We start from the raw sequence: 27,677 nt of genomic DNA on the forward strand, positions 1-27,677 counted from the left end.
GATACGATTCGCTGCGCGCGCGACACGCACGCGCAGCACGCACACACGCGCGCGCGACACGGAATAAACATTAATGATTTGACTTCTAGCATTCTTACCTTTGTCCCTTGAGCATCCTTGTTCCCAATTTGTGTGCAACATGGCACACAACAGCATGTAAGCATCCTGGACGACAGGAAACGATAGATCGCCGGGAACTCGCTGCAGTTCGATGCTCCGCTTTCCAGTTGAGCCCTTGAACATGGCGGCCGCGCTCGCGGTGGCCGCGAGAGGGCAGCAAATTTTGCACAAGGCCTATAGTCTAGACCAAAGATGACGAGCGCACAGAGCGCTCAGTTTCTCCGTCGCGCCCGGCGCTCCTCAATTGGAGGCGGCAGCGCGGAGCATCTATAAAAAAAGACAGGCAAGCAAATAAAAGAAGAAAAAATAACGAAACAATCAGCATAAGAAAACCAGCCACAGTCACTGTCGGCCATCCCGCGTTATCTGCGGCCGGAGCCGAGCTGGCCGAGCGAGCTGACCTAGTGGCTAGAGGGCCAGATTGGCTAGGCTTGGTGTCTTCGGAGCCGTGGTAGCGGCTAGTGCGAGGTGGTGGTGACTTTCGCCACCTAGCGTAGCCATCTCGTGAACGGAACGGCGTTGGCGGCATTGCTCCATGTCTCTACTATCTCCCCGCTCTCCGTTTCATGCGCTTTCATTGTGTCAGCTTCGTTCTGATTTCCGCACACGACGTTTTGCACATGCACATTTCACGATGTCACGTCGCATAAGTTGTATTGCAGACTTTAAGCGGTTGGTGATCCTGTGTGCCGAGAACTCGAACAACTGCGCCGCTCAGCGAGAGTTCGGCGTTAACGAAAAGCTGATCAGGAGATGGCGGAAACAGCGGGACGAACTTTTTGCGTGCAGTGGACTGCGTCGAGCGTTCCGTGGTCCTACAACCGGGAGGCACGATGCTCTCGAGAAAGAACTCCGGGTTTACGTGGAAGAGGAGCGTGCTAAAGGACTCCATGTGTCCTGTGAAGATATTCAGACGAAGGCTCGGCAGTTGGCGCTGCGAGGCGGGATTGGCCGTTCAGCCTTCAAAGCCAGTCAGGGGTAGGTGCAGAAATTCATGCGCCGCAATGGTCTCTCCCTTCGCCGCAGAACGACCATCTGTCAACGTCTTCCAGCGGAGTACATAGAGCGGCTGGTGGCATTCCAGCGCTACGTGATCAAGCTCAGGCAGGAGCACAACTACCTTCTGGTCCAGATTGGGAATGCAGACCAAACTCCCGTGTATTTCGATATGCCGAGCCGCACGACCGTCACAGCGAGAGGAGCGAAGGACGTGCGCCTCTTAACGACAGGCAATGAGCACACGCGCTTCACAGTGATGCTGTGCTGCACTGCTGATGGCTGGAAGTTGCCACTGTACATTGTGTTTCGCCGGAAGACCATTCCGAAGGGCGAAGTGTTCCCAGCGAACGTTATCATCCGCGCAAATGAAAAGAGATTCATGAACGAGAAAATGGTCAAGAAGTGGTTCCGGATGGTGTGGATGAGGCGACCGGGAGCAAACTTGAAGCTCCAAAACATGCTGGTCCTCGACTCTTTCAGAGGCCACATTTGCCCGGGAGTAAAGGAGGCTGTCCAGGAGGCTGGTACGGACCTGGTCATCATACCTGGCGCGATGACTTCGCAACTTCAGCCCTTGGACGTGAGCATCAACAAGCCCTTTAAGGCCCGCGTCGCTGCGTCCTACAAGGAGTGGCTGCGAGGGACGACGCCGCCAAGACCCCGACGGGACGCCGAAAGAAGCGACCGCTGAGCGAAGTGGCGGCTTGGGTTAAGAACGCGTGGAAGGACCTGAGTGCAGACATCATCCGAGCCGCATTCAAAAAGTTCTGCATCTCCAACGCCCTCGACGGCACCGAGGACGACGCCATCTGGGAAGCATCCGACGATGATGACATTTCCGGAAGTTCCGACGACGACGCAGCGTCTGGCTCTGACCAGTGAGGTTTAAGCGACCGCGTTGTAAATAAATGTGAGTTTGAACAAGTTTAATCCAGTTTTCTCTTAAAAATATGGGTCGACCTATAATCGAATATTTTAATTTTTTTTTCGGCGACTTCAATTTTTAGGGGGTCGACTTATATTCGTGGTCAACCTATTTTTGAATAAATACGGTAAAAGCCTACGTTTTTCACTCGGTTCGTACCTGAAGATACGGCCGCACGTGTAGTTTAATGTATCCGGCTGCGAATTTGGGGCAGCAGGCATTTTTCACGTCGCTGTACGTGCGCACACGCACAACATTGGTGTGTGTGTATCTTTTTAATTTATTCACAGCAACCTATAACGACATGAAGGTGAAATAAACATGTTCTACAAAATTGTCAAAGCACTTGAAACTGCACCAAATTAAGGTAGGATGTATGGCTAAAGTATGCCTGTAGTAAATAGTCGCTTTTGCACTGCACGGTTAGCAGCAGCATTTGCCTCGAACCATCAGTCAAGATTTCCAGGTAATTTTATGTACTATGTGTTGTGTTGTGTAATGTAGTTCTGCTCATGCCACCAGGTGACGCACAGTACTAAGGTGGCCAATTTCCAGTATCATCATCCGTAACCGCAGCCAGTTATAAATAGCATGTAACAAGAATAAAGGCTCTCTTTTCCGTGGGTACGAGAAAGCCGCTCACCGAGTCACCATACGTAGCAGAGAGATGCAAACTCTGCATCTCTCTGCCACGTATGGTGACTCGGTGAGCGGCGGATACAACATAATGGCGGCGAGGTAACCCTTCTCGGCTGCGGGCGGAACGCCACGTCAGTACTCGAGTACGGCATGCTGCAATATTCTTTAATGGCACTGACGACGCCGCCGCCGCTGTTTCTACCGACACCGGGAAAGCCCGCCATACCGTGGACGCAATGGTGTCGGATGTTCGAGAACTACCTCGTAGCGTCGGCAAGCGACACATACCTGCCAGCACGCCGCAAGGCGCTCCTTCTACATTGCCTGGCGGTCGAGGGACAACGAATCTACTACACGCTACCAGAGAAGCAACCTACGGAGGACGACGACGAATTCAAGACTGCTCTACAGACGCTCGAGGCCTACTACGCAGCAAGTACTAACGTTGTCATTGAACGCCAATGGTTTGGTCAATGCGTTCAGTTGTCGGGTGAGACCGCAGACGTGTTCGTTTCTTCGCTGCGAGACCTTTTACTTTCCTGCGCCTTTAATGACAGGGCCGGCGAGTTCATATGCGACCAACTCGTCGCCAAGACGAGCAACCCCGTACTTCGGGAACGGCTACTTTTGGAAGGCTCCTCATTGACGTTGGACAGGGCCCTCACAATTACTCGAAGTATCGAAGAAGCTGCAAAATATTCCGAGGAGTTGTCATCAGCTAGCCCTGCAGGGTATGTGCGAAAAGTGGATAAGCGTTCGGCGCCAGGGCCAGCTGAACGTGCCTCGTGAGGACAGAATAGTAGGACTTGCTTTCGCTGCGGCTCTGCGAAACACTTAGCCAATTCTAGTATTTGCAAAGCAAGGGACAAGACCTGCAGCAATTGTGGTAAGGTAGGCCATTTCGAGAGAGTCTGTCGTAGCGAAGCGCTTAGCAAGAAGTCCCTCGCTGTTCAAGAAGTCCAGCACCGCGATCCAACAGCTCTCAGCGTACTGCAACTTAATGGGGAACAGAGCACCGGAGTACAGGTTCAAGAAACTCTCGTCGATTTCCTCGTGGACACGGGTTCTGCAGTTTCAATTCTTGCTGCTGACACTTACAGCAAAATGAGGCCTCCACCACCAACCACTCTAGCCAACATCGGCAACATTGCTCGATTTTTCACGCAGAAAAATCAACATACACGGATGCTTCGCCATTCCATTCCAGTATCGGAACCGGCATGCTCAACTCCTTTTCTACGTGATACCACGAGGCACAAATCTCCTGGGCATCGACGCCATCAACACACTGCAACTACAGATAAATGGTACATCACTGAGCTGCTTCCATACTTCTTGTAAACCAGAAGGGCTCTCCCCTGATCTGCTATCCCAGTTTTCTGACCTGCTTGACGGGAATTTGGGTCTTGCAAAGGGTTTCATGCATAAATTAAAGATACGCAAGGATGTTGCTCCTGTAAGCGCTAAACTACGACGCTTGCCGTTTGCAGTGAAGGAATCTGTGGAAGCTGAACTGAATCTGCTAGAACAGGCAGATGTTATTGAGAAAATTGACAGTTCCCCTTGGGTGTCCCCAATAGTTGTAATGAAGAAAAAGAACGGGAAAATTAGGATATGTGTAGACCTGTGGGAACCTAACAAAGCAATCATTGTAGACTGCTTTCCCCTGACCCACACTGAAGAGTTGCTACACAAGCTGCATGGTGCAAAGTTCTTTTCAAGACTGGGTTTGGCCTCGGCCTATCATCAATTGACTCTTAGCCCAGAGAGCAGGGACCTGACTGCTTTCATCACAGAGCATGGGCTGTACAGGTACAAGTGTGTCTGTTTTGGACTCACTTCGGCACCAGCTGCTTTCCAGAGAATGACGACTGCAATCTTGCAAGGCTGCAGAAATACTCTCTGCTAAATTGACGGCATTGTTGTGTTTGGGTGCACGAAAGAAGAGCATGACGCCTGCCTTCGGCAGGTTTTGAAGTGCATTGCCCATGCTGGGCTAAAATTGAATGACAAGTGCGTTTTTGGAGTGAAGGAGCTTGACATTTTGGGTAACAGAGTGACTGAAGAAGGGGTTCGCTCACTTGTGAGCAATGTAGAGGCCATCCAGACAGTTCCAGCCCCCACAAATGTAGCAACGTTGCGCTCTTTCCTTGGCATGGTTGGGTATTATGCAAAATTCATACCGCACTATGCTGAACTTGTTGAGCCTCTACGACAGCTCTTACCGGAAGGGAGTAAGTTTCACTTGGACGCCTGAAAGGCAAGTTTAGGTGATGCTCCCCTTGCAGCGGTCGGCACATGCCTTCGTGGGGAGGTCAGCCCTACAGCGGCTGTAGCTGCCTTGGAACTTGGCAGGAGCACCACAGGAGCTGGCCCGTTAAATGTTTCGTCGGAACTGCCCGCTGGAACAAGTAAGCGCATCAATTTTTTTACCTCACTCTGTACGAGCAGTAGGGAAAGAACCATGAAGTGGTTAAGGACTGTCGTTTTGTCACTACTTTAGTAGACTACTTCAGCAAGTGGCCAGAAGTAGGGTGCACCTCTAACATCACTTCAGCGACGACCATGTCCTTTTTGCGGAGCATATTTAGCTGTGAAGGCTATCCGAAGGAGATAGTGAGTGACCGTGGGCCCCAATTTACATCCGTCGAGTTTGAAGAATTCTTGCGCAATAGAGGTATCCACCCCAATTCTCTGCAGTCTATCATCTACAATAAAATGGACAAGTGTAACGGTTTAAACGTGTGTTAAAGGACTACATTCAGGTGTGTCTGGAACACCGCCCACTAAAGGAGGCTGTCACAGAGTACCTTGGGAGCTACCGCTGCACCCCGCATGCAACTACGGGTCAGAAACCTGCTGTTCTCCTACACGGCGATCACCCAAGGACCAGACTCGATCTCGCTGCAGGACCGACTGAAAGTGTTCCTGAGATCGAAGGCGTGGAGCTTCAAGCTGTCAAGCAAAGGGGAACTCGGAAACAGCTTGCAAGCAAGCACTATACGGATCGACGTCATGCAGCCAAACATTCGTCATTGAGCACAGGACAAGCAGTTCGGATTAAGCTACCGGGACATGTTCCAAAGGGTTCCCCATCGTATTCACCTCCTTTCACCGTGGTTCGGCGCCAACATGAGGACACGTACGAGCTGAGCGACGGTCGCGTTTGGAATCGTGAGCGGCTGATTCCATACACTGCAGCCTGGAATCCTGCGACAGAGGCAACCTGCGTTTCCCCTGGGACTCCCGGCTCCACCGCAGCACAGTCCCCTAGTGCCCCTATGTTCCAGCCGCTTACTACCCCGGCCAGCACCGACAGAACGGCAGTTCCAAATTCAGCTCCAAGTGCTGGTGTGCCGAGTGTTGATGTCACAGACATGAGTGTACCAAGGAACGTGTTGGGTGGTGGGACTGATGCAAGTGCTGAAAGTGAGGCTCCACCACCAGAGACCGGCGCAAGCCTGCGTGGCTTGCCCCTTTTTGGGAGTAGGGGATGTAGTGTTGTGTAATGTAGTTCTGTTCATGCCACCAGGTGACGCACAGTACTAAGGTGGCCAATTTCCAGTATCATCATCAGTAACCGCAGCCGGTTATAAATAGCATGTAACAAGAATAAAGGCTCTCTTTTCCGTGGGTACGCGGTAGTGTCTGCATCTCTCTGCAACGTATGGGGACTCGGTAATCAGTGGATACAACACTATGCTCGCCGGTCGGTTTGTTTAATGTTTCATTTAAAATAACTTAGAAAATGAGTATTTTCATGATAACACCACTTGTGTCATCGAAAGATAAAAACCTCGATGCTAGGGTTGCCACCTAGCCGGTTTTTGACCGGCCCGACCGGTTTTTTAGAGAGCGGGTTGGTTGCCGGCCTATGCCTAAAACCGGCCGTCATTGGCCGGTTTTTTTGGCATCGTGCTACGATTCTGATCGTTTTAGCGTTTTGTAAGCGTCAATTCAGCGACTACGACAATAAATATGTGCCGACGAGCTGCGCAAAGACACGTGAGCAAAGAAAATACGTTACGTGTTTCCAGAAAATCACGTTTAGGTTTCCTTTTTAGACACTCTTAAGCACTTTCTGCGCAAATTTTATGTTGATTTCTCACTAGGAAAACGCCATAATAACCGGCATTGCATGGCAAAAAACACGTGACGTCTGTTTTCCAACACAAATTCAACTTTCGATATATACCCCGCGCCCCCCACGGAGGGCCGGTTTTCTTTTGGGGGAAAGGTGGCAACCCTACTCGATGCAACGAACTTTTTTTTCTCGAAAATACTACTTCGTTAGATCGAGGTTCAACTGCAACACGTATCCCAATCACCTCCATCTCCGCCACATCTCTTCTACTAGCTACCCACCCAACTGCCTCAAATGCGATGAGCCTAACACTACCACTCATCTCGCCTCGACGACGTGTCCTGCAAATCCTCCACCACACAGATCCCCTACCCTCGAGCAGAGGGGGTTCGTCTTGCAAAGGTGCCTGCTCGAAGACCAGGAGGCCCTGATCTCTCAGGCGAGGACAGCAGCCGCAGCACACAGCCTATCAGAAGAGGAGGGACTCCCACTGCTCCTAACTCACCGCTCTACCGGAATAGGATGGCCACCCACCGCTCCTAACCCCTACCCCTCCTCTATAGTTTCAATAAATGTTTTTCTCTCTCTCTCCAATAGCACCTCCGTTTACATCAAATTGTGCCACGCAAAATAGTTGCATAAAGTACACCATTTAAAGCCAGCGGTGCAGTGGAAAGTGCTTCATCAACAACAAAAAAAGAAAAACGTGCAAGGTAGAAAGAAGGCCTCTTGGCTACTTCCCGGACAAGCATTGGTGAAGAGTCACGTGGCACTGGGACGCACGCCCACCCAGCAAACATGGGCCGCATCATCACACTAACTGACGATGATGGTGCTGGGCTTTCCACAGGCCGCGAGAGCACCCATGGTAGCGAACTGCGGAAACGACAAAGCCACAGTCACAACACTGCTATGATAACCACAGCCTGCAGGAGCTTGGCCACTCCACAAACATGGTAAACAGTGATGTACTTGGGAGAAAAATTCCCATTTCTAAGTTCACAAATTCCCTATTTTGACCATTTTTCCCCCACAGGTTTCTCCAGAATTCCTTGTAAATTTTCCTGCATTCTGTTTGGTTTTGGGTGTTAACCAGAGCCACCTATGTCTCCGTTGTGTAGCTTTCTACTTTGCGTAGCTTTCCAGGCGCAGACGCCATTCAGAGAATCAGAGTTTAAGCATGAACTAGATTTCACGACATCTGCTGCTCAGTAGCATTTGACTATGCATTTCCCGTTTTGTACAACACAGCATGTTTACTTTGCATGTTAAAGCTTTAATTTAAAACTTCCCGTATGAATAAGAACAAGAAATTGTTGGGTAATTGAGGTAATTTTAGCTCAGCTCCGGAAACACTAAAGCCATATCTTGTCGACACAATGCCGACTAAGGCACACTCGAAATCCTTTTTTTGTATGATGAGCAGGAGCACATGAGAACCGACTTCAGCCCTTCAGCTGCCGCCACTTCACGCATTACTAGCTCTTTCTTAAAAGAGTACTGACACGAAATTTCAAAGCTGTGATAACTATGTAAAACGCTTCTTTTTTATCAGGAGATATCTCCCAGCAAGTTTCAACAGTTCAGCAAAACATATTTAAAATCCATTTTAATCTTCACCCGCACGAGAAAGCCCAGAGCGGGCCGACATGACATCATCTGCTACTTGCCCCAAACTGCCGACGTTGGGGCTCCCGTGACAAAGCCGACGCGCTGGCTGTGGTTGGTGCGCGCTGCTCGGGCATGTGTACACGTCATGGTTTTGGGACTGACGTCATGCTGCCCGGGCCTGTGGGGACGGCGAAGACCTCGGCCGGTCTGGGCGCGCGCGTGCGCTCGCTCGCGCGCGCTTCCAGAGAGGCGGCGATGCGGCAAGAATGGTGACGTCATGTGATACATCCTGTTATGGCGGCCGCTCGGCGTTTTTCAGTCGAAACCGAAACTGGCACAAATAAACGACGCCGTGAATGAATGTTTACGCTGCGCTCTACCGTCTAATCTGTCATTCTATGATTATTGGGTTGGTAGGCACGCATAGCAGCGAAAAAAACGTAACACGAAAATTTCGTGTCAGTACTCCTTTAAGGAATATTCTTTCCTCTATGCTCCCTTCTGTTCTATGAACTGGATTGGAAATGCTCTTAGATGGTTATTACTTCAGATATGTGAACATAAATCCGACGAAGTGTTTAGGGAACTGTTTAAAATAAAACAGACTAATAAATGATGCGGGGTGAGGATTACTGACATTAATTTTCCTTTTTCCTCCATGACTCCTAAGATTCCCTGAATTTATTGAAGATTCCCTTTTTCTCTTTTGTCCACAATTACAGCTGAAAATTTTCCTAAAAACGGGAAATTCCCTGCACGGAACATCGCTGCCGGTAAAGTCATGCACGGGCTCAACTTTAAGTGCACTCAGATACTTATAGTACACATGAAAGCAGAACACTTTGTAAGAACGCAGACATCTTGTTCCAGTGTCCTTAAAGATGGCAAAACCCAAAGCCCACAAACACAATGCGTGACGACGGCCATCTTGGTGCCTGATTTAATTCTGCCTTCAGGAAACAAATGAGAGATAATGCAAGCCCAGAATTAGTATGGCTGACGAAACCTTCACAAAACGCAACACTGAAAATGTAAGACAGACAGAGCGGCAGAGCAATTGCGTCTGCCCAGCTCGTCATTCTGCTGCAGAATTAGTATGGCCTCTGCTGAAATATGAAAATACAGTAAGCTGCCTCGGTTGTTAAAAGAAAACTAGTATACAACTAATGTAACTTTCAGGTAATGACACGTGGGGCAGAAACCTGGGGTCTCACTAAGAACCTTAAACAAAATAAACTCGGATCAGCTGAAGAAGCAATAGAAAGAAAAATGCTAAGAATACCACCAAGGCATAAGCAAACAGCATCATGTATCAAGGAACAAACTCACGTGGAAGATGTCATTCATAGCTAAAATTAGTGAAAGAAGTCAGGTTGGGCATGCAATCAACGCAGACGACAGGCAAAATGTGGAACACAATGTCTGCCAAGGGACTACAAAAAAGGAGAGACAAAGGGCTTGGAAGGGGGGTGCTTTAGGAAAATTCAAGAGCAATGATTTACGTGGGGAATCTCGCAATAAAAGCGGCTGGAAGCTTTAGGGTAGGGCTTTCGTCCTGCAATAGACCGGTACAGACTGCTGATAATGTTTGCAATAATGGCTCTGCCATCCTCCGTTATCTCGCACGTTACTTTCACCTTGGGCTTCAGATCAGACACAAAAAGCCCACTTGCAGGCGTTGTTTTGGCACCGGCCACCATAAACAGCTTTTAGTAAAAATTTCACTCCGTGACGTAACGAAGACAAGAACACCTTGATTCTTTGTGCAGTAAAATGTTCAAATATGACTTTGTCCCAACTTTCTTAGCCGTCTCAAATCTTACACAGCTGTTTCAGCCGGAACACAAAAGCACCTGGATGATCGACAAAAAAAAGCGCATTAGTCACACCAGCGCAACATATCAGAGGACACAAACTCAAGCCTAAAGCCTCCGACATATAGCTTGAAAATAAACACAATTTATAACCAGTGAACAAGTTGTAAAGAACTGCCCAAAAGATATCCCAGATTTTGTGTTGTCCCTCTTCTCGTTCATTTGATGTCTATCCCCGTTTTCTCCAAGCTGCATCATTAAAACAAACCCAAATCCCTGCACATCAACCACTAGTTCCTCGTAGTTCCCTCGAACTAAAAGCTCCACAACTTGCACAGGTTACTGCCACTGTCACACGGCAAATCTAATGTCGTTCAAAGTGAATGACATTGGCTGTTAATGCCATTTGGTTTGACCGTGCACGTCTACACGGCGAAACGAATGTCATTTGACAGTGATAGCGATGACAATTACCTAGCTCGCAAAACTGCAAAAAAAAGTTCAAGTGCATCTATAATGTTCTCAGACGACATATTTTTTTAAAACCTAAGAAAGGATTAATTTTTAAAAATAAAAATAAGATAATCACCGGTTTAGGTGACATCCGTAGACATTACTAGTCGAGACAAGTCAGCGAAAACCCGCATTAGGGTAGCGCGTGCGCTGGAGACGAGGTTTTCCTTTTTGCTAGTACTTGTTTGTATTTATTTGAGAAACCGCCTGGAGGGGGAAATAGTAAGTTTACTAACAGCAGCTTTTAGATAGCTTTTAGAAACAGTATTTTTTTATTTATACCTGAACTTTCTTCTTTAGTGATGTGCCACCGCTTTCGAGGCTACTCATTTGGCTGCTGAATGAGCTCCCGAACCTCTGTTGGCGATAAATGGTCATTAGATCTGCCAAGTGACAGGGGTATTACTGCCCTTCCTACACCTCCCAATTCCTCCACCCCAGCCACAGAAAACCAACTGAAACATGCCGCACTTACGCCAGTTTGAATGAAGACGTAAACACAAAGAATTTCGCTGCCCGACCTACACACACTGACTGCCACTGACGCGGGCAAGACCCACCCTGTCCAGTTGCTTTGCAAGGCCTCGACATTTTCTTCTTTCCCCTAGCCCCAAAACCTTGAGTGAATCTCTGCCATCTGCTAAGCCACCCCATGCAAACAGGACAACTAGCAGCGGCCCCTAGTGCAGGATATGGCAACTTAGATGGTACAAGAGTGGCCCACGTTACTCCGAATGAACACCACCTCTCTTTACAAGTGCCCCACCAAGGGGAAAGCTATACAAACACTTCCATTAAAGCAAGGCAGGCACAAATCGACCCCTTACATCTTTCCCAGCCGTCCAAACGTATAACTCCTAGCATTTGTTTTCCGCTTACAATCTATATTGACTGATTGTAGGGTTTAACGCCCCAACGCAACGCAGGCGATAAGGTGGATTTTAGTGGAAGGCGTCGCATTAATTTTGACCACCTGGGGACCTTTAACGTGCACCGAATTACAATCCATATTTCTACTGGGCTGAAATTTCCTTACAACACCGTGTTGTTTGGTACCGCGTGTGCAAGCATTCCTCAAAAAGCACACACTTGCTACGCATGCTGAAGAAAAAGAAGTAAGGCACCTCTCCTCAATGTAACCCCGGTGGAAAGAATGCTCAGGAGGTACTGCAGAGAGGCCCTGATGTCACCTTTTGTGAAGCCGCTCCCACTATGTAAGGATGTCCACTACCTTTTCCTATTCCCTGCTGCGCCTCCGCTGCACCGCCACTACTACCAATCACAGAGCAAGATAAGGCCCACCAGGGCACGTCGAAGCTGAAGAAACATGCTGACGGCACGAAGACAGTTAGAAATCAGCAGTACTCTCCTTTTCCAGCTAGCTGATTTTGTTCACACCCAAAGTCTCGTTGGAGCACCGTAAAAATTGTCTCTGGCATTTCGCCACATTTATCCGCCGTAGCTGTAAAAAATTACGCAACACTGTCGGTGGATGTCTGTAAAACGGTACAACTTCCTCCATGCTTTCTGCAATGCATTGGAGATGCTCGGGGCCTCTCCTGAGTTTTGTTTCCTCCATGCAATGCAAGGTTTTCACCCAGTAGCCATTCTTCCCGTGGCAATAATTTTTAGACATGATACTAACACAGCTAGCCTGAAAATATGGCGCCATCCTGCATCAACTTGTCCGCGTCGACCCATGCCACGCGTACACAAAAAGTGATATTAAGTGCCTAATGTCTCGAGTTTTCATGCCATCAATTCATTGCTGCACGCAATAATCTAATGGCATTCATTCTAATGTCATTTTTGGCTTAAGGCACAACTCATTCGCCTTCACGAAGCCATCGAATCTGCCTACTCTCGAGCGCGATGGGCACCAAATGAAACCAACGAAACTCTCAGCCCCAGGGTGTTGTCGGGGGAACGTAGCTGAACTTCGAAATAAGGCGATTTTTTGTGCACTTGCAGAGGCAAATTTCTAAAGAAGACAAAGTTCACTAAAACAGCGGCGAAAGGCAAAACATCGTGTTACACATAGTTTTGAATTTCTTGGATTTGGCTACCGCTGTTAGGTGATGGCAGCTGCTGAAGCACTTTTAGAAACGGCTCGCACCATTTTTCAGAAAGCACTATATCTCATAAGGTCTTCTTTCACAAAAAACATTTTTAACTATTCTAAGACGTTTTTGTACGTTAAAAACTTCTAAAATATGAGTGCATTCCTCTTCTTCGTCATTATCACTCTCATTCCTAACACATTTAATGCCTTTGAGTTTTCGCGTGTAGCACAGCCCACCCGAATGTCATTCGGTTTCTTAAGGCCTTAAACACTTAATGTCATTGTTCGTGCACGTGTGGCACGGGCATTACACAGGTGGCAGAGTAACGAAACAAAGAACTCTAGAGAGAGGGGGTATATTAAAGACTGCTACAACAGAGCTTCCTTTTTGCTTCTCAGCGACCGTGTGGGTCCGTATGGTTACTGATCGGCTGGTCCCCATCAGAAGCACGCACCCACTCAGCTATGCAAATCATGTGCTAGCACAATTGACTTGCAAGCATAAAAGGGCCCCATTTACAGCATCTTAGAGACCATTCAGCTTTCAACTGGGAGAGTGGGCCTTACCAACTCCGCTGGGAAAATGTCGTACGCCATTTCCACCAACAAAAGTGGCCGCAGTCGATCTTACGCTAGAACAGCTTCACACTAGAGAACTGATCGGCTCTTGCAAACGAAACATGTGAATGCGCAGTAAACAATACAGCTCCCGCACACTGCAACCTTGCATGCCCAGCTAAAACTTCAGAATCGGGAGGACATCCGGATAATCAACAACTGATCACACAAGACAAACTTAAATTACGGTTTTACGCACCTAAGATAGACCTCCAGTTTCAAGTCCACCAGTTTTAGCATACCGTTACTGGGGTTTTTCCTCCATGGCGTTACCTTTTGGTACTGACTACAGTGACGGGGCCCCGTCACTTTAAAATCTGCACTACAGTGACGGGGCCCCCTAAAGTTCCGTCCAGAGGAAACGCAACTCGCGTTGAGAGCAGTCTCTCTTGATTTTGACCCAACCAGACAAACCGCTACCGCTCACTGACTAGCCAGAATCAGTGATAATTATTAATCATTATTAATAATTACAGATGGTCGGACTAACTCTAGCCGAACGGATCTGCAAGCCGCCACCCGACGCCCGCTTCACAATGTTTCAGCGAGAGCAGTCGGTCTTGATTTTTACCTAACCGGCCAAACCGCTTCCGCTCACTGACTAGCTAGAGTCACTGTTAATTATTAATTATCAATCACTGGTAATAATTACAGGAGATCGGGCGTAACTGGCGATGGCTACGTCGGCCTTGGCTCCAGTGAGCGGGAGCGGTTCGGCCGCTTGAGTGAAAAACCAAGACCAACTGCTCTCACCGCGTGAATTGTTTGGCTGTTACAAAACGCTAACCACGCGGCCACACACACAAAAAAAAAACACGATGCGAGAATCGAACCACGGACTACAACGTCCGTCAGCGGCTGAACCACTACACCAAATCCCTTTTTTTCTTTATTGCAACATTTCAGTACAAAACAAGCACCATCAAACAAAAAACAGCAACGATAAAACTGCTAGTCATCACCTTGACAGCAGAAAACGATTAAAATTGTTTGAGGTTGGTCAGTGTTTCCATCACAGGCAACCACTCTGGAGGCTCAGGCTGAGCTCTCCACACTTCAATAATCATACGCATTGAATCATTGAAGTATTCTCTTGACCATTTAGCGTCAACGTCCCTATGGCGTATGGCCATGCGGGATTTCCAAATTGCATGTAGGGCCAGGACCATCACGAGGTCGTAAGGTACTTCGTCACTCTCAATAGCCACTACACCAAATCCCTGGACGAGAAACGGCGGCTAATCGGCTGGTTTTGATTCTGTTATATTGAGGGGGCCCCGTCACTGTAGTGCAGATTTTAAAGCGACAGGCCCCGTCACTGTAGTCAGTACCTTACCTTTTACCGGGTTTGCGAGCCGACTGCGCATGCGAGACGAAGTGTACCCTGTCGTCTTGATTACAGCAAACGCAGGGCGCTCGGCGCTTGATACTTGGTACAGCCGGTAAAACTATTCTCATTTTAAGTTAATTTTAGGCTAGATGGGGACGCACGCAAAAATCTCACCAAGAGGGGCATTTTTTTATACAGTTTTTCGTTTTTTCGCACTTACTGCGCATTCGGTGCCGCACCCGACCCAGCGTTTCCTTGCAAGAGAGAGGAGGGTGACTCACATCGGCACTCACGCACGGCTGGAAGGGGACTGTCGCCAGCGAAGCAGACCCCCACCCGACACGAAGCTACTACCGAGCCGACCTTCGCCTCCAGCGACGAACATGCCACGACAATGGACGCCTGCGTCGCGCAGAGGCGTGGACGTGCAACAAGTGCGGCGTTACCGTCAGCAATGCAGTGCTACAACCCTCTGCTCCCATTCTACCCAGAGCCTAGCAGCCGTGATAAACTAAGCAACACGAGGAACATAACGTAGAAAACACTCCGACGTACCTGTGGCAACCTTGCGCGAAGAAACCGACAAGCCGGCAGTCGCGGTCGTTTCAGCAGAACAAAAAATGGGGGACAATCGAAATGTCATCTCAAGTATTAAGAACAGCTACAACAATCAATCGCTTAATCGGACTGTCACTGCTCAGACTACAACGAAGCTTACATAAAAAGTGACAACTCCACAACTTTACAAATTTACCACGCTCGTGTCCACGCTGCCCGCGTTTGTCCCAACCAACCAAAAAAAGTAAGCCAAAACGTAAACAAACGTTTGTAAACAAACAAAAGCAGCATTTTGCTACTCTTTAGGTTAAGTAAATTTTTTTTAATAAACAACGTTAATTTGATGGAGATCAAGATATCCATAATAGAAATTGAGTCTGTTCTCGTTTTTTGTTGTTGTTGTTGTTGCACCGCCATCTGTGTTCCACCTTCGTAATCGAACAAAACCGCGGGGCCTTGAAAACGTGAAGAATATGTTCACTCGTAGAAAGTAAAATACTCCAGACTGTGTCCAGTAGCGGAGGCAGATCTTTGAGGGCTATGTTAAACAGCAACGAAGAAACGACGGAGCCTTGTGGTGTTCCTCGGGGGAGCGCTGGGAAGGAGGGTGTGCGTAAGTGGGCGATCCCCACTGTAGCGGTGCGGTTGGTAAGGAAAGCTCTCACATAGTTGTATAGTCGTGTCCCAACATGGAGAGTGGCCAGGCTATTTAGTAAGGCGTCGTGGGAAACGTTATCGAACGCGCTCTTGATGTCGAGAGCGAGGATACAGTGTTTGTGATGCTTCGGAAGGTTAGTGAGGTCTTCCTTGAGCTGCAGGAGGACGTTTTGGGTAGACAGTTGAGGTCGAAAGCCGTACATCGTCGTGGGGAAGAGGTTGTTATCTTCTATGTACGCCGTAAGGCGATTGTAAACCATGTGTTCAAGCAGTTTCCCGAGGCATGAAGTAAGGGAGATGGGACGCAGGTTGGGTATCTCGATTGGTTTGCCAGGTTTGGGGATCAGTGAGATGTCAGCGTGTTTCCAGGCATGCGGAAGCGTCCCTTGTGTCCAATGATCATTGATAAAATTTAGGAGCTGGTCGAGGCTGGCAGGAGGAAGGTTGCGTAGTAGACGATTTGTGATTTTCTCATTACCTGGTGCTGTGTTTTCGTGAGGTTGCGGATCGCTGCCTCGAGTTCTTCGTAGGTAAAAGGCGTGTACAGCGTTGCGTTAGGGTCACCAGTGTGAATAAGAAGGCAGAGGAGTCTGTGGAGAAAGTTTGTATTTTGTCGTAAGGTGTTGAGGAGGCCTTGTTCATCTCCTGGGGAGGCACGCATGGATCGGCGGATGTTATGTTGATTGGTGGTCTTCTTCTATCGGGTGCCCATTAAGGCCGATCCACACAACGGACCGAGTCCGCGGTCCAATCGGTCACGTGATACGATGTCACGGTCCGCCGCGGTCCGATCCAGAGCAGAGCGCATCCACACGGCGGGCCGGCTGAGCGGACCGGGAATGCCCGACCGTCTGAACTCGCAAGCTGGAAGGTTGAACACAGGCGCCGTTTGGCCGCGACAACAAGCCTGCACGAAACGTTTCATCCCCGCAGTAACAGCCACCCGCATGCGAGCCGGGCGGGCGCGCTCACGCAGCCGCCAGCGTCGTTCGCACGAAGGCGACACTACCAGCGGCGACGGCGGGGCGATCCGGGCTGCATACGGCTCGTCACCGCTCGCTGGAACCGAACGCTTCCAGTAAATTGAGGTCCACATGCGTGAAACGAAGTGATAATGATTGCTAGCATCGCACTAGTAAGCGTCATAGGACTCGGTAGTAAAAGCGCGGATGAAGTGTGCGTCGCGATTGTAAGCATAGCCCGCCGCCTATCCCAGCGGGGGTGATTGACAGGCTCCTTCGAGCGCTTCGAAACAGCCGCGCTGCTTGCGCCATTCTCTATTGGCGCAACTGGACCCGGCTCCGCCCACGCGGCGCGGGAGCTGTCAGACCACGCTGATTGATGTCGCGGTCCGCCGTCGAGACAACGGACCGAAAAGCCTCGGCGAATATTTGGACCGCGAGGGCCGCGGTCCTGCGCGGTCCACTGGCGCTCCGCGCGAACTGTTGACGTCCTATCACGTGATGCGCGGACCGCGGTCCAAATAATCGTTTTGGTCCGCCGTGTGGACCGGCCTTTAGGGATCGAAGTGGGTGCCAGGTTTTGCGCATACTAAGTGTTCCTTGTAACTGGGCGCAAAATTGGAGCCAATTGTGCTGACGGAATTGTTGGGCGTAGTCTTCCGCTTGCTTTCGTGCGCACGAGCTGTCCTCGGCGGATGCCCTTCACACCGGCTCCGTCTTTAGCCCCTCGTTTCTTTGGTATATTGACACCCCCGCTCTCAAGATTGGTACCACAAGGATCGCTGTGTCACACGGATTCCCGGGATTCAATATCTTGGACATCGGAGTGCCCACCGGACAGTTACAACCAGCATGATGAATACTCCAGGCTCAATGCGCGCAGCACAACAAGGCCGCCGGCGCCCTCCGAAGCGCCAGCCACCTGCTTCCCCACTGCCAGCCTCCGAGGTCAAAATTATCTTACGCCCACGCGGCGGACTAGCGTCAACGTCTGTCGCACAAGCAACGCTAGCTGACGTCATCCATGCTCAAGCTGGATTAGTCCCTAACCGAGATGACCAGATAAGAATTAACCATTGCAAAAAAGAAACCAGCGGCAAGCACACGCAGCACAAGAGAAGGAGGGACACAAACACAACGCTGGACTACCAACTGATTTAATCGGAAAACTACGATACACTTATATGCAAAACCACGCGCAAGCGCACACCTTGACAGCATGAAGAGACAACTTTATACATCTAGGAAGTGAAATTCTTTATCTGTTAGAACCACCGAAGGAACGCTGACACATGTCTTCTTGTTTTTTCCTATAAAAAACGCCTCAAGTAACTCACGCTCACGTCTTCATTTGTCCTCCCCACAGTTACGGCATGGTGAAATTTTGGAACACAATCCTGGCAGCTTTTTGTATGTAAAGCTAGATTGCTACCAGTGGCCGAACTCAAAGTTGCCCGGTGCTGCCTCAAACGTTCATTAATGCACCCGCCCGTTTGTCCAATATAAATTTTCCCACAGGACAGTGGGACTGAGTAAACAACACCCACCGCGCACGACGTAAACTTTGTTTGGTGGTTAGTCTTGCAGGGGTCCACTTTCCGATGGCCCCCAGTAATTTGGGAACACAGCCCAGAAAGTTTTCGTGGTGCTGAAAATACCATGGTGACACCAAATCTTTGCGCAACTTTTTTCAGTTCATGCGATGTCCTGTGGAAGTAGGGAATCACTTCCACCTTTTTTCTCGCGTTCTTCTCTGGGCAGCAAGACTTTCCAGGAGGCTTGTTTAATTTCCTACTCAAAGATTCCCCAACCGCCAGAAACATATGAGAGGGAAAACCAGACGCTTTCAGGCGTTCTACTTGTTCTGCAAGGCTCACCTGCATGACGTGAGGACAACTTTTGTTCAGCGCATTCAGAAAACACAGGTTTGCAATCCCTTGCTTTACCAACTTTAAGTGTGCCGAGCTGTACGGCAAAATCGCCTTCTTAGACCTTCGGCAATACTTCCAACACACGTGCTGGTCGGGCATGAAGTTAAAGCCACCAACCGCAAAACCGCCGCCGCCGCCGGCCCAGTGGACCGTGGAAGTCACGTCTGGGCCGACTCCGCCGGCTTGGGAAAGGGAAACGGCGAAACGGTGGAGGGAGCGGCGCTAATGAATATGGGCTTGCGAAGGCTAGCTGCGTGACATCATACCGTTTCCTAACCCAGAAATTTTGGTCTGTCTGTCAGTCCGTCTGTCTGTCTGTGACTCGATTCAGCCACCCGACCAAAGCAAAACAATGACTGCTTATATAGTCACAGCTAAATCTACCCGTCTATGTCCGGTGTAATGTTCATACTTGTCAACATTATGGAAGAAGAACAAGAAATTACGCAAATATGAGACAATAAATTAATACAGAAGTGATATTTGCATTGTTCCTTAACAAAAAATCAAACATGCTTGACTTTGCGAAATTAAATACCGTATTTACCCGATTCTAACGCGCCGCCGATTCTAGCGCGCACCCGATTTTCCTGGCGAAAAAACCGAAAAAACTTCCACCTCCGATTGTAACGCGCACGGGACTTTGTGACCCAGACAAACGAATGCGAGAGAAACGGGCGATTTATTTCCCGAAGTAATCTCACTCATCTCACTCCTCGTCGCTGTCCGCTGACCACAACATCTAAGCCTCGGTGCCCTCAAGCGCGTTCGCGATGCCACACTTCTGAACGAACGTTCAACCAATGTCTATGGGATCGTGGCCCACCCCTCGCACGCCCATCCCGAGAGCTTCTCCAGAGGTACACGCTTCAGCCGACCGCTCGTATTGAACGCGTGGGAGCCGCAGCTGCCATTGCTGTTATCAAGCGCGCAAGTGAAACGATATGACGATTTGTGCGAACGCCGATAGAAAGGCCAAGGCGCCTAGGCTTGCTGCGTCCGAAAAATCTTTGCTAAAAGCTTTGGTGCCATCTTGAGATGGCGATGGCGATGGGTCGGACAAAATTTCCGCTGTTTCGGCAGTTTTGGTTTTGCATCCGATTCTAACGAGCATGCGATTTTTCGGCCTATTTTTTCGGAAAAAAAGTGCGCGTTAGAATCGGGTAAATACGGTACTTCATCAACTGCAGAAAAAGAATTCACTCCGCCGTCGCCTGCTGTCACCCGCGCCACTATTGCTTCTGGCGCCATTTTAAGAAATCAACCGGCAACAGTTACGCAAGGTTGCACTAGATAGGTTCCACGTTCTGCTTGCAACGCACGTGGAGTAGGCAAACGCGTTTCTATAAACGTTGAAGTAGGGCGCCTCGATTAACGTGCGTCTTCGCCGTACGGCAGCGTTCGCATCGAGACACCCAGTTTGGAGCAGTGGAACGCGGGAAATTTAAAATGATTGAAGCAAACATTGGCGTCTTTACCTTGGGAGGAGCGCGACGCAAGAGGGACAACATGAGAGGTGGGCGGTAAAGCGAAGAGAGGCATTTACTTCGCAAAAGCCTATAAAGACTATCGTCTTTTGACGGCATTTGCAACGAAAAGAGCAGATACGCGGCCAATTTTTTTCTTCCTTCATGGTAGGGTACAACTTAAAAACGCCAACGATGATGATGATAATAACTGCTAGTGGTATCCTTTTTATAGGTGGGTTATGACGTGTCAGCTTACCGAAAAAAACCTCATATACCTATGTTTTATACTCTTCGTCTAATACCAGCGCAGCTCTTAGGGCAGGCAAAAAATACTTATTAGGCACAAAATACTCATTGTTTCGGTTACACGTGGTAGCTATGCTAGGCAATATTCCCCTTTCTTCTTTTTGTCCACCAGTATTCTAATGTTCTTTTCGTCGCCTCGAAAGCCCTGAAGTTAACTCCCTCCGTGCTACCCTTAAACCATAGGGCCTCTGAAGCCGAATAATCCCCTCATGTAGATTTGGATGGATACACTCGCATTCCAACACTATGCCCTACATAGTTCCTGTTTATAGCCCCTCATTTTGCGTATACTTCCCCACAAAGCTCTAAGTTTGCAAGTAACATGCTGTACCTCAATAAGCAAAGCAAGGCCCTTGAAAAGCAAGCCCTAGACATCTCTAACGACGTGTTAGCTTCCATTTTTTATCTCTATTTGTTTCTATCTGCCTTTCCCATTTTTTGGTTAGCTTGGCTATCTGGGATTCTCCACTGTTCTTTCCGTATTTCATTGTTAGCCTTCTAATCTTCCTTAGCCACTGCGTGTCCACGCTTTTCATGTATACGCACCTAAAAGCTTTAGTTGTCCACCTACTTTGATCCATTGCTCTCAACCTCCCCTCCAAACATATTTCACACTGAGCTTCTCGAACTTCAAACGACGCCCAGCCGATATTTCCTGCGCTTCTTCGTTAGTTTTACCATGCGCTTCTAAGGCTACCATACGCTCCTAAGGCCTAAGACATACTAGAGCGTCTGAGCACAGTGCTGCATTCGCAAATGTGAGACCCGGAACCACTACTCCTTTCCACATTCCTCTTACGACTTCATATTTTTTATACCCCCACAGAGCTCTATGCTCATTCATTACGGCTGCGTTACGCCTTCCTTTACCCATAAGAGTCTCCTCGTGAGTTCTTTAGTAGTTGTCCCCTTCGTTTATCCACACTCCCAAATATTTATATTCCTTCACTCTGGGTAATTGGCCATGCTGGATAGACACTGCGTCAGTGGTAGTGTCATTGAAAACCATTATACCCGATTTTTGTGCGCTAAAATCTAAGCCCAGGACGGTGGCTTCCTAACCGCTAATATTTAAGAGCCATTGCATATCGTTCTGGTTATCAGGTAAGAGAACAATGCCGTCTGCGTATAGCGTTCCCGGCATACGCTTTTGTACCACTTCGCCTTGCAACATATGTGTTAGGTTGAACCTTGATTTTCTTCGCTTATTTTAATCCCGCCATGTAAACCATAAACAGTACTGGGTTCAAATGGCTTCCCTGTTTCAGTCAACGATGCATGTTGAACTGCTGCGCGCGTTTCTGCCCTTCCCATGGCAGGTCACTCTATTATATTTATGAAAGAACTGTATTAAATCGTCATCTAATCTCCGAAGTTTCAGCAATCTCCACGGCAGTTCTCTGCTTACGGTGTCATATGCCCCTTTAATGTCCAAAAACGTAATCCATAGTTATCTACTCTGAGCTTCCTAGCAATTGTTATCATCCAAGCAACTGTCTTGTCAAAATCCATTCTGCAGTTCCCCAAGGATTTCATTTACTTCCATGCATGCTTGAATTTCTGATTTTATCGCCTGCAATAGGAATCTATACACGACTGACGTGACTGTGAGTGGTCTGTATGAATCAACACCGGTTATGTTGCCGCTGCCTTTATATAATAAATTACCTTTTGTGACGAGATTATTGGGGCCAACAAAGGAAACAGCCGTTCGGATAATCGCGTACAATGCGCGTACGCTCGTGCTTTATATGCTCAGGGTTGCGGATTCATGCGCGAGCCTTTCTTGCAGCTAAAAGCATCGGCGAATGCCCCCGCCCCTTGCAGTTCTTGATTGCAGTCGAAGTCTGTCGACAGCCTCGTCTGCGTGTGGCAGAAGCTGATGAAGAATAGGCGGTGATTGCTGAAGCCTCTCACGTTCAACGAGGTGACGTTTTGGGCTTGGAAAGCACGAAGGGCCGCCAACCAGCGGGTTATGTTGACGCCCGGTTTGCTTTCAATTTCCGGACTCGATGCATTTTCGTAGCTTCTGTCTGCACCATAAGAATCGAAGTGCGTGTCATTGAGTACAGTCTCCGTGTCCACACCCAGGAGCAGTTGCTTCGCGAACTGCGTTCCGATGCCACCATAGCTTGCGGCGAGGAGAATGTGGTCAGGGCAAAATAAGGGTTCGTACGCGGCTAGCATGGACATCATGACGCTGTTGAGGACATCGTCATACGAGAACGCGGCGTCGGCAAACGAACGCGGCAGCCTCTTTTCCTCAAAGTACGCGTCGGTACCGATGAGTAAGGCGCTGGCAAGGCGAGTTGTGTACCAGTACCCCAGAGTCGAATCCTGATTAGTGTTGACGTGGGCGTAAATTTGTCGGATTCGTTTTTCCGACTGGTACTGTTCATCTGGCAATAGGTTGACTCTCACTGCACGAATCTTTTGTGTAATGTGCGCTTTGTTACTAGCCGGCAGGTTTGACTCCTCGTACAGCGCAATCGCCGCTTCCCGAACGGCGTCAAGAAGCCGGTCGACATCCGCCTTTATCTCTGGCGGGAAGTTCAGGCGCACGTGATTCGCGAGCAGCATGATCTTGAACCCGCTCTCCACTTGTGTCGTGCAGAAGAGAGATCCCACTTTGTGACCGTAGTTTCTGTCGCCGTACTTCAGCTCAAAGAGGTCCCGGTATACAATTGGCGAGTACACCTCAATCATCCACCAGCCCAGATAGCTCAGGACGTCGGTCGGGTCGTAGTCTCGCACTGCGTTGATTATCCCTTTGCCTTTCATAACTGCGAAGTCATCGACACCAAAGCGGTCTACCGGATGGAAGTACTTATTCAGGGGAGCTATTATGCGATCAGTAGCAACATTCATATCGCGACCGATTTCGCCTAGCCGCACCAGGACGGAGGCTTTTTATTCAGTCACGGAGTCCAACCTCAAGGCAAAGTCCTTAGTGATGTTGAAAACTTTGTAGAAGTCCACTATGGCTTTTGATTTGTTTGCGTCACCCTGGTAAGGAAAGTACTTTAGGAGGTTGTCGATGTATTTTGTTACTGTAAAATCATCTTTTCTCATCATTTTTTTGTATTTAACGTTCATATATTTGTGTTGTGCACTGGGCGTGATGTAAACAGCCTTGCGACCTTTGACACTCTTTCCGGGGGCCATTTTGATGTCGAACCAGAGAGCAACTTGAAATCTTATGCACACGTGTAAGAAAGCGTCGAGAGGGTCGACTCCACTCGGTGGCCGTTCAGGCCAGGGAATATTGATGTTGCGCAGGAGCTCCTTGAAGAACTTGTGCGTCTCCACAGGGTTCCTGGTTGTGTCTCCCTTGCAGCTGGTGAAAAAGGCTTCGGCCACGCGCATCAAGGGATACGCAGAGGACGAGCCCGCTGATCTGAGCTCATTCATCAGAGTGTTGATGAAGGCGTACTTGAGGTTCCACTGAAGTTTCCAACCCTCCTCGAGCCTTTGTTCTTTGGGAGACGCCCATCTGGAAGTGACGAACGCCGTGAAGTCGTCGCACGGATCAACCTTCCGGTCGAGGGTGGCCGCGAGTAGCTTGCCGTATTTAAGGCACGCGTCGGAAAGGCCGCACGATTCGTCAGTCAAGTGGAAAAACTGTGGGGCGTCGCCGCTTGATCTTGCCGAAAAATAAAACACGACCACCACAACAGCGACGAGAACGATTCCGCTTACGAGGGCGACCCGGGAGGCGTGGCTCAGCGGACATGGGGCCGCCAGTGGTTCCTCGAGTGATGCCGGAAGAGACCTCTGAAAAGGAGCATACGGCAATGACAGCAATCAAAATCACTCAGCGATAGAGCTTGTAAAGAGTTCTTTGTCAGACTCCACTATGTCATGCTTGCACTACCAGTAAGCTGTTCATCACAGCGCGGAAACGCCATGGGGTGGTGTAAATGCACACACGACCGGTAATCGAGCATGGCCAAGCATGCGGGGATTGGGCGGGTCGACAAACGCAAGCTGTCGTGGCTATACACGGCTGCGCATTGCTCTCCCACAGCTAGTATCTGTGTTAGGTCTTTTGTGGGTCAACTGCACCACTGGGAATAATTCAGCTTGACTTTTTCAAAGTGGTTAGCACGTGCACGCTCTTTGGGGTCCCTGTGCATGCGTCCGGATGCTGCACTGCTCAGGCTGACTGGAATTGAAATCACGAATCGTCGTTATAAAAGGCCCGTCGAGCCTGCTTCTTTGCACGGTTTCAACGGAGGAAATGAGGCCGTCTCAAGTCGGGTGTAACGACAATCGTGGTGAACGTGGGCAGTTCCACTAGGGCTATCCGCCGTTCGTGGATACCTCAAGGGAGCGTGGCCGTCCGTCACTCCTATACCACGATAGTGGCTGCAGCAAATGGAGGCTAACGGCGATTGACGTGCTGCCAATAGGGCAGCGACAGACGAAGAACCACGGCACGCGACTAGGCCATGACGGCCTCTTCTTTGATGCATGCAATTCAATTGGCCCTCCGGAGCGAGTCAGCGTGGACCACCTCGGTCAATGTACCAAACGGGTATATTTATTCTTAGATGCAATGGACGTGTTTTTCGCGCGTTCGCGACGTGATCCCCTTCCTGATTGGACCCCGTGGTGCAGAGTAAACATTCTGAAGTTTGTCTTTGGGTTGTTTGGCTACAATGCGCTTAAAAAACAGCGCGATATACTTGTACGAAGTAGGAGACAGCACTCTTAATAAAAAGGTCGTTAAAAGGTAGTAACAGCCGTATTTACTAACTTCTTACGAACCGTTCTACCGCGCGGTTTTGTATGTAGGCTCTGCCACTAGCAACTGCATGGTTAGGAAATTAACTGAGTGCAGGAAGTAGTATGCACTAGATTAAGGTCGTGCTTATGACTAGGTTATGCATGGTCAATTAGTAAAAGCATGTATAGCTCAGAAGAGTGCTATCGCTAGTACTAGTGGAGGTAGTGGTGCTTACATTGTGCTTTAGTTAGTAACCCTGACCTGCGCTAAATTTACTACCTCCAGTTACTATATACCTAGTCTATACTGGGACAAGTAACTTGTTAGTGTTCCATTAGTGAATGCCCTCACCTTTTTTTAATGGTGAGCAACAAGCGCTGACGAACAACTGGGGAAATTTTATTGCAGTTGAGAACATATGGAAGGACGAAGCAACGTAATCGTACGATGGTGCTAATACCAGAGAAGCTCCGGAAACCTGAGAGCCAAAAAAAAAGGCAACTACCTACGGTGAACGAGGTAAATATCTACAAAACACCAACATTCTTTCTTTTTCTTTTAGGCTGCCAAGTTCTCCTTTACGGTAATTTATCTCATTTATCTACTCTACTTTGTCTCCTATGCTGTACTTCCTTTACACTGAGACATGCTACTCTTTTAGCGGGAAATAGCGTATCCTGCCAGTTACAAAGAAAAAGAATGTTGGTGTTTTCTCAATTTCAACTGCGCGCTTTTGGGAGGTTGCAGTTTATTAGCTCTTTCCGCTATCGCGGGCTCTTGTCCCCGCACCGTCAAAAGATCACGTTGGCATCTTCTATATGTTGTACACCCCAATAATATTTCCCGAGCTGTTCATCAGCGTTTGTGGTTGTCTCTCACTTTGACCAAATTTCCCGCGCTGTTTTTCAAGTGACATAGAGTGCACGCGTAACTTTTAGAAATGAGAATGTGGATTATCATGCGAGTCTAACACTTTTTGGGGGACAGTCTACAGACAGGGGGAACGGCAGTGGCGCTGTGGCTACCCTGTCGTTTACTTTAGGGGTATATATACCCCTAAAGTTCAAAATATGTTAATTCAGAATGTGTTCGCATGTGCCCATATATAGGCACATGCGAAACGTATTCTGAATTAAATGATGTTTGTGTGATGTTGAAGAGCTGAATGGAGCTATGGGTAATGGTGTACAGATGTGGACATTGATTTTTCTGCAGAGTAAAATCTGATCGAAGCGGTCTGAGTTCGAATCGCTGAAAGTTCAGTCTAACAGTGTGATTGGGAAGCAGGAGGAGGAAATATAATCTCATAGTTGGAAAAGGCCGTAATTTATTCCTGCCTTGTGTCCTCGAAGGCGACACCATCCCTTTTTTCTCTAACCAGAAAAGCCTTTGGAAGGCCTTTTCGGCGCCTTCTCCTAAACTTCACCAGAGACAGCGGCATTTAACCCTGCCACGACTTCCAACGGTGAGGGCGCACTGCCTTTGCCATTAGGAGATTGAATTTCTTCATGTTTTGTAAGTGACTCTTCTTTGAATAATAACAATTAGGTTAACCTAATCACGATTACGCTATTTTAGGCTGCATACTATACATGTTTGTTCGCGCGATAACAGAAGAAACCTTGCCTCCGAAGGGGTTAAAAACGAATATGACAGCACAGTGACACTGCGTTACGGCCCGAACGTTCGCACGCGCTCGTTTGACCCCCGCCACGCCCAACTGTGTCACGATTCGCGCTTGGCCAGAAAAGAATCAATACATAAACATCTGCTATCGGGAGATGCACGGAGAACAATTATCATATATTGGAGCCAGGCTGATAATTGAAGTTTAGGCGCAATTCTCCGCGTCACCTGGCATGACGTAATCGCCAGTTGCGTCAGTGTCTCGCACAGCAGTGAAGCAGCAATGTATGGAAACTAAAGCGTTGTGCAGCAGCCAGTTCAAAGACTACAGCGCGTGGATGGACCACCAGAAGCTTTAAAGACAAGGGCGTCCAAGTGATTCGGCTACAGAAGCGGCGCGGCGAAATATCTAGCAGGTTGGGACTTCGGCCATCCAAACCGCCTCGCGCGTGCGCAGACGCGTATTTTGCTCCAGTGTTTTTCACCCTTTTGATGACAATGCGGAATAACGAAACACCCCTAAAGGTATAATAGACAAAGAGGTAACACTGGTTCCGGGTTGAAGTTAGAGCTATGCTGCTAGAGGACGGCTGAATATCGTGGTAGATATGTCTTCACCTCATAAAATGGGAACGTATATGGGTCGCTTAACTGGTTCTTTAGCTTGGAGTAAGAACTGGCCATGGATTAGAAATGAAGGTAATGAATGCGGGAAAGCGGAATG

Source organism: Haemaphysalis longicornis, unplaced genomic scaffold, assembly GCF_048455015.1.
Source record: "Haemaphysalis longicornis isolate Haplotype H1 unplaced genomic scaffold, Haemaphysalis longicornis Haplotype H1 scaffold_62, whole genome shotgun sequence".
Taxonomy (NCBI): Eukaryota; Metazoa; Arthropoda; class Arachnida; order Ixodida; family Ixodidae; genus Haemaphysalis; species Haemaphysalis longicornis.